Raw genomic sequence first — 8,805 nt, 5'->3', positions numbered from 1 at the left:
ATGGTAAACGTATTGGCTTATGCGCCTATGATTCTGGCAATGAAGGTCCAATCTTTTGAAGTGTACGTCCTCTTGGTCACAGGTATCTTAGTAACGGGCAGGCACCGTTCATAGTCACCTCTCTTCTAAGTACCCAGAGGAACTGCTCACTTTTTATATCAACTGACACTAAATATCCCACCCAGGTCCAGCCAAAATGTATCAGCAGCGCGACCCTTCTGACGACTAAAGATATGTCCTTGGAAGCCATCTGATAGAGAGGAAATCTAGTCCTTACCTTTCAGTACAGGATCAATATCTCCATAGGTTATCTGAATCAAAAGAGTAAAAAGGTTCTGTATTGAGTTCTCTGGAAGCAACATAAGCAGAATTTCAGAAAATTCATATGATCAGGTAGCTAAACTTATATTCTTGGCCATAACACTGTGAATGTGAAGCAATATTATCTGATGGTAGATGTGATTGAGTGTAAGCTTGCCTTTGAAGCCGGGCTGCCTGGATTCAAATCCTGACACTAATATGACTAGCTTCACGATCTTGAGAAGGTTACATAACCTCTATCCATCTTAGTTTCTATATCTCTAAAAATTCCCATAATAATGGAACCTTTTCATTGACTTTTATTAGGATTAAATTTGTGACTATTCGTAAAGCATTTGAAGAGTGTAAAATTTTTTAATTTATTTTTTCTTTTTTTTTTAAATTGTTTATTGCAGTAACATTGGTTTATAACATGGTGTAAATTTCAGGTGTACATCATTATATTTCTATTGCTGCATAGATTACATCATGTTCACCACCCAAATACTAATTACAACCCATCACCACACACTTGTGCCAAATTATCCCTTTCGCCCGCCACCCTTCCACCTTCCCCTCTGGTAACCACCAATCCAATCTCTGTCTCTATGTATTTTTTTGGTGTTGTTATTATCTACTACTTAATGAGTGAGATCATACGGTGTTTGACCTTCTCCTTCTGACTTATTTCACTTTGCATACAATGTCCATCCATGTTGTCACAAATGGTTGGATTTCATCATTTCTTATGGCTGAGTGGTATTCCATTGTGTATATATACCACATCTTCTTTATGCATTCGTCCCTTGATGGCCACTTAGGTTGCTTCCAAGTCTTGGCTATTGTGAATAAAGCTGCAATGAACACAGGGGTGCATGCATCTTTACGCATTTGCATTTTCAAGTTCTTTGGAAAAATACCCAGCAGTGGAATAGCTGGATCATGTTGTAGTTTTATCCTTAAATTTTTGAGGAATCTCCATACTGTTTTCCATAGTGGCTGCACCAGTTTGCACTCCCACCAGCAGTCTATGAGTTCCCTTCTCTCCACATCTTCTCCAACACTTGTTGTTTCCTGTCTTGTTAATTATAGCCATTCTGAAGGGCATGAGGAGATATCTCATTGTAGTTTTCATTTGCATTTCCCTGGTAGTTAATGAATTTGAACATCTTTTCATGTATCTGTTGGCCATCTGTGTATCTTCTTTGGAGAAATGTCTGTTCAGGACTTTTGCCCAACTAGAATGATTTTAAGTACATGTTTAAATATAAAATTTTACTAACGGGAAGATAAATAACTAAGGTGTGGTTATTTCAGAATATTCAGCTTCCACTCCTTTGAGGGAATTTGGGCAACTACATTTCCAGAAGCTACTGTGGTCTGCTTTAGCCAATGATGCTAGCCTCAGGCTACTTCATCCCTTCTCAGCTTCACACACCAAAATAATGAATCCACCATATCAAGAACTATCTGTGGTAGGTATTTTCCTATTAGGGAGATATGCAAACGCACTTTATTCTTTTCCACTTGAGTGGCCACAAAATTTCACCAAGGAGGAAAACTTCAGTCCCTCCAGATCCATCCCCCCAACATGCTCATACCTGTGGTATTTGTAGAGCTCCAGCAGTGTCCCAATCTGGGCAGAGAATGCTAGTGTGGTTCCTGCAGTGACAGCCACATCCTTGTTCTGTGCCTGGCAGGTGTAATTAGGGATCTTCTGACCCCCACCCAATGACTACCTCATGGTGCTTTCCAAGGTGCTGACATCACTGTGAAAGGAATTGTAGACATGGAAACCCAGAGACAGGTTGGAGAGCAGCTGGGGGCTCCTGTTGATCTCCTTGAAGGCAAAAGCAAAGACCAAGACATAACGATAATTTTTGTAGTTCAGCCTGTACCAAAGCCATAGTATTAGAAATAATGATCAAGTCATGCACTTTAGGAGTAACTCCTGTCGGAAAAAAAGGAGGAAAAGCATGACATTTTGACTCAAGCAACTTGTCCATTCCAGAGCAATTACTGTCTCTTCATGACTTTGGAATCCAAAGCACATGCACATGGTGTTCCCAAAACCTTGGAAGATCCAGCACTACTGCTCTACACTCAAAAGACATAGACCAATGTCCTAAAATGAGTTAGTTGGAAGGGTGCTTAAGGGGAATGGACCAATTTACATATTTGTTTACAAGTCAAGCACTACTTCATGCAGGCCAACAACATGAGGATGGTCATGGCCAAGTGCCGGTGTAATGAGATGAAGCAAAAGTTCATGATCCATACAAAGAAACTAGCTAAGTCAGGTAAGTGCATAAGAAAATCTTGGAGGAAGGGCAAGTCGAATATAGAATGGTGTCATCAAAACTCTTGCAATGTATCTTTCTAAAGCTGCCTGCCTCACAGACTTAGGAAACACATACTAGCAGAAGCAGGGAAATGCACCATCATAAATAAGGAGATAGTCTTAGGGAGAAAATAAAGAGGAAGAAGCAATTTATGACTCTATTTTTTTCTAAAAGAGGAAAAACAATTCAGAGTCCAAGGAGCAAGGCAAACTTGATCCTTTCATCTATTTCTTTACAGATTAGAAAACCATCATAGGCAGTGAGCTTTAGAGCTTATCTTTGGGTTGATGCCTCTCTTCAACGTCTAAGTTCAGTCCAACTTTAATTTTCAAACAATTTAATTGACAAGGTACAGCATGCAATTCCAGAAGATTGCAGAGTAGAACATAGGCATTTGTCACTCTAATATTAAAATATTATTTTCATTGGTGAATACAGCTTTAAAAACCAAAATGTTGGGATGCTGTAATTCTGAGTCGCACAGAAGCACTCACATTGGATTACAAATAGGACTTTTATTAATTTCCTATTGCTACTCTGAGAAACTACCACCCATTTAGAGGCCTAAAACAAGACAAATTTATTATCTTATACTTTGGGAGGTCAGAAATCTAAGATGAGTCTCACTGGTGAAAATCAAGGTGTCAGCAGGACTGCATTCCTTCTGGAGGCTCTAGACAGGAGTCCATTTCTTTGCATTTTCTAGCTTCTAGAGGCTGCTCCCATGCCTAGTTAACAGCCTCATATCACTTCAATCTCTGTTTCCGTTGTCATAACTCCTTCTCTGACTCTGACTATCTTGACTTATTCTTTCACTTGTAAAGACCCTTGTGATTATATTGGACCCATCCAGATAATTCAGGATTATCTCCTCATCTGAAGATCCTTGACTTCATCACAGTTGCAAAGTCTCCTTTCTCTGTGAGGTAACATATTCACAGATTCGAAGGATTAGGACTTGGTCACCTTTGGGGGCACATTCCACCTACCACAGGATCCAACTACATACTTTCCAATACTTGAAGCAAAACACAGAAGTGATTAAAGTAGATAGAAATGATATCCCATTTAAATATGAACAAAAAGAAAACATGGGTATCCTCGTTAATATGTGATAAAATCTGAGTTCAAAGCAAAAAGCATGTGAAATATCAAAGGTGGTGACCATATGTCATATGTGACATATGTGGTGACCATATGTGGTGAAAGGAAGAGAAGATCGAGTGCTAACAGTCAATATACATACCCCCCAAAGTGAAAAAGAGCTATTATTTATAGATCAATATGCATAAGTACATATATGAACAATCAGATTTGGAGATTTAACACAACCTCGGGTCAAATTAAAGATGAAGAAAATATACAAAGTTATGGAAGACTTAAGCTTAACAGATATTTACATAAAAATGTCAATAACGGTGGTATTCTATGAAGACCAAAGAAGATACATACATTTAACCATGCACTGGGCCATCAAGTAAGCCTTTGAACACTGAAATTATACACTGTGCATTCTCTGACCACAGTATCATTAGCCTAGCAATTAATAAAAAGACATCTAGAAAATTTCATCATATATATATGTTAAACACTTGATCTTTGATAAGTACTAGGGAAATAATGTACACCATGACAATAGTTAACACTGCTGTATAGTACAAATAAAGTTGTTAAGAGATAAAACCTGAGTTCTCATCACAAGGAAAAAAATATCTTTTCTTTTTTTTGCTTTTCCTTTTTATTATATTTATATGAGATGATAGATGCTAGCTAAACTTATTGTGGTCATCATTTTACGAAATATCTAAGTCAAACCATTATGCTGTACACCTTAAATTTATACAGTGATGAACTTCAATTATATCTCATTAAACTGGAAAACAACACATCTTTTTCAGAGAATACTCCAAATTATTTTAGACCATAAATGATACTCAGTAAATGCATTTTGAAGAAAAATGAATATCATCTCAATAAAAAGTTCGTTTTTGAATAATCTATATACTATGATGAGACTTACTCTTAGCACTAAGTTCTAGCCAAGATATGGTGTGCGCAAGGATTCTCTCCCCTCCCACTTCGTGGGTCAGGAGCAGGATGGCATGAGGATCACGGCAGTGGGATCTTGGTTTTTTGTGCCTGCAACTTGCATCCTTTAGGCTTTCAGAAAATAAACACTAATGGAGATTATTCCAAGGCAGGCAGGAGAAAATGAATGATGCTTATTTCTGTCTTCTGTTTAGAAGGAAAATATTCCAGAAGGGGAAAAAAAAAAGGAAGCAACAAATAATTATTAAAGGAAAAAAAGGAGCTGATGATTCACAGTTTATGGGAGATTCTCAACACAGCTTTTATATTCAACTTTCATAACTGTCAGAGGGATTCACACACACACATGAACTTACAGGTAAAATGTGACATCTTTGCTTGGACGAATCACAAAGAAATTTCTGCTGCATTTCTGAATCCTGAGTCAATGTATAGAAGGGGGAAAACCCACTGACCAACAAGTCCCCTTCCTTGTAGACACTGGGCCTTATGTAATCAAAGCCATCATAAGAACTCATCATGCACATGGAATGTGGAAATTTCCCAAGGTGGGGCAGAAGAAGCAGAAAGAACATCTCAGCTGACTCACCAGCTTGAGGCAAGGCCTCTAGTCAGTTGTGACTGGGGGAGCAGAGCTGGAAGGAGACATACAGTGTAGCCCTCTGCAGGGAAATTTTACTCCTGTGCAGGGTACACGTGTCTAAAAGTGCTCTGCCATTCAAGACCATGGAAAGAAGATTAGTTATTGATCAGAACTAGGGCATTTTCAGAAGCGATATATACTGGCTCAAATCTTCCATCAATGTCACTGTGGATCAGAGTTGCTTCTGGTCTCCTCTTGCTGTCACTCCCCTAGTCCAGGCCTAACTGGTCACTGCTCTCAGTAAGGAGCTCTGGGGTCCTCCCTGCACTGGAGCTCTGCTCCTGGGACCCTGGGCCCTGGTAAAGACAAAGGTGAAAAATATGTTTGGGCAACATCTTCCACTGCAGGTGCCAGAGATGTCATCAGGGCTGGGGGTCAGCAAGGCTCTGGGAACAACCCCATACGGAGGTTGGATTTTTTCTTTCCCAGGTAAACATTCTTTTTCTTGCAATTGACTGAAAGGTGTTGCATCCAACAAAACACAGTATTACGAAGAGCTGGTATTACAATCAGCATAAACAGCCTAGCATGATTCCTGTGATACCCAAGGAGGAGGTCATTGACCATGCCTTGGGTAACCCTCAAGGGTACTTTACAGCCTATATCGCCAACCTGACCCTTAGGTCTTTTTGTTCCTTATCTGAAGAACTGGTCTCATGCACAGTTCAGGGAATAGATATCCATTATCCAGTTCGTACCAGTTTGGCATGGGATAAAGTCTAAGTTCACATATATTTACACCTAACCTATTCCTTAGACCTATGTCCTTTGCCAGGACTCCAGCACTTAATTACTAAATGTTCCAGTATCTTCCATTTAAAGTCTGTCTCTCCTAAACCCAAAGTCTCTCTCAACAGCTCTTTTGCCGTTTCTCCGCTAATCTTCAAGTCAAACATTTGCAAGGGTTGTTAGTGTTCAAATAATCCTCTTCCTCAATTCCCATTCTTTTCAATTCACTTCAATCAGATTTGTCCAAGTATATGACTCAATCTGCTCTAGTCAAGGACATCAGCAGCTTCTATGAGGCCCAAATCAGTTGTCATTTTTACTCTCATTTTACTTCACCACGCAGCATAATTTGACCCAGCTGACTGCTCTATCCTTAGGACACTACTTTCTAAGTGTTTTACTTTTTCTAAGTTCTCCATATTCTCCTACCTCGTGTGTATCTCTCTCCTGATCTCCTGTACTGTAACCTCTTTGTTTTATTCACCGTTAAATGCTTGATAATTGATAATAATGAGAAAACTGGCATGTCACTTGCCTGAGCTCTCTGGTTAGAAAATGGTAGAGCCCAGATTTGAGCCCAGACAGTCGATACCCTTAACCACCAGCCTATTTGTTGAGTATATTCTATATGCCAAGCACTGCTGGAGACACTGGTGTCTGCAGCAATGAATAAAACTCCACTTCTGCTATTGGAGCATTTAAGATCTAATAGGGTAAAGACAGATTATAGAAAAATCAAGAAAATATGTTACTATAAGTGTTATGTAGAAAATGAAAGTATTTTAAGACAGTTAATAGGGATTGGGATCTTGCTATTTTACATGGAATAAGAAGGGAAAAAGTCTTAGTTAAGGGACACTTGAACAGAGACCTTCACGAGTTGGGACAGTGAGTCATATGAATTTGTGTGGCTAAAGCAGTTTATTCATGCAAAGGTCCACAACACGGAGGCCAGTGTGACTGGAGTACATCATGGTGGGGACAGGGAAGGAGTGGTAGAAGATGATGTGGTCAGAGACTTGATGGGTCCTGATCTTGTTGGGCTTTATGGTTCACTATTAGGTCTTTTCCTTATGCTATCAATGAGTTGGCATATCAGTAGGAATCTCAGCAGGAAACAGAGGACACACTGAGACTAGGATGATTCAAGTAGAGTTTTCATACAAGGGCTTCTCGGAGTTGTGGACAAGATGTAAGAAAACCACAAAAGGTGGTTGGTACCCAGTAAGCTGGTAAGTGTAGGGCTCTATTAACTCCCATGAGCCTGAAGGGGTAAGGAGAGTGAGCAATTATCCAATTCTAGAAACAAGAGAGGAGGGAATTGCATTCCAGGAGCTGAAAGGAGGTCAGAAGTAGCATCCAGCCCCAGGTTCTCCTGCAAGAAATATCCAGGACCAGATGTCACTCTCTTTCATCCTTCTGATTTCATGTCTAGGCTCTCCATTGACTAAACCCAGCCAAAAGCCTTAAGGCAAGAAAGCCTGCTGACGTAGTTCATCTTCACTAACCTTCCTGGGTGCATCAAGATAGAGAAGGCGGATCTACTGGGACAATGGAAGATATTCTGAACTGTGCAACCCTTTTTTGCCTGAGAATCTACTCTTGTCAATCACCTGGGTGGACATTTCATAGCCCTGCCCAGGAATCCCATAAGCTACTGCACTGTCCTAGGTGCAATCCAAGCATGGATACTCCCAGGTGTAGTATAAAATAGTTGTCATTGCAGGTGTTCTTCACGTATGATGGGTTATGAGGTCCTTGGGAAGAATTGCAAACAATAATTAACCAACAGGTCCTAGTTCCCAGAGGTGGATACTTCTACCAGGAAAAAATGTCAGAGTCCCATTGAAATTTACTACTGCTTATGAGACCAACAGAAGGAAAGACGTCACTATGGCCTCTGGCACAAGTAATTCATCCAGAGGACATGGGGCTTCTGTTATAGAGTGAGGGCAAAGAGGACATTTGGCCTTCAGGTAATCTTTTGGGATGTTTTTTGATATTCTTTCCCCAATAATTAAGTGTAGCAACTGTATCCTGTGAAGGGAGTGGTGATCAGGTGTTCAGATGACTCAGGGATGAGGAACTGGATCCTCCCTCCTGATAAGCCACCCAGACCACCAGAGGTGCTTGTCAAGGGTCAAGGGAATCTAAATGGGACAGTAGGAGTAGTGGGATGGTAAGTATCAATTGGAGCACGAAGAAAAGGTGCAGTCAAGAGCTGTCTGTAATTTGTCCCACTTATCTTCCTCTTCTAAGTTTCCCCAGTCAACATGACCGACCAGAATCCTAGTGCACTGACTGTAAGAAGCAAATGTATCTGAGTGGCATAAATGATGGACCACAATGGAGACAGTGATATATTTTCTAGATTCTTCTTTAAAGACTAAGTCACTCGTTCTTGTAACTGCCGAAAGTCTTCTAAGGCCTCATCCTGCCAACCTCTCTGGGAATTTCCTTGGGCCAATGAAAGTGCCACACATAAGATTGTGACCTCTCCCGATGGCAGCCCACTTCCAATGACTGGTTCATGGGGAGAGGATACAAAGACCCAATTCCTTTGCCTCATTTGAGAGACCCCTGAAGGGCCACCTCAGCTCCAGTGCTCCCATTGGGATCAACTGTGGTCTCCATTTTTAACTTATCACAGTTCAATCTCTTCTGTCTAATCTCAGTTCTCTTCTTTAGAGATGGTTACCTTAAGCAAGTAACAAACTTTTTCTGCCAAAGTTTCTTCATCTG

This window comes from Diceros bicornis (assembly GCF_020826845.1).
Source record: "Diceros bicornis minor isolate mBicDic1 chromosome 13 unlocalized genomic scaffold, mDicBic1.mat.cur SUPER_13_unloc_1, whole genome shotgun sequence".
Classification (NCBI taxonomy): Eukaryota; Metazoa; Chordata; class Mammalia; order Perissodactyla; family Rhinocerotidae; genus Diceros; species Diceros bicornis.
The sequence above is the reverse complement of the archived record's forward strand: the minus strand, read 5'-3'. Positions refer to the sequence as shown.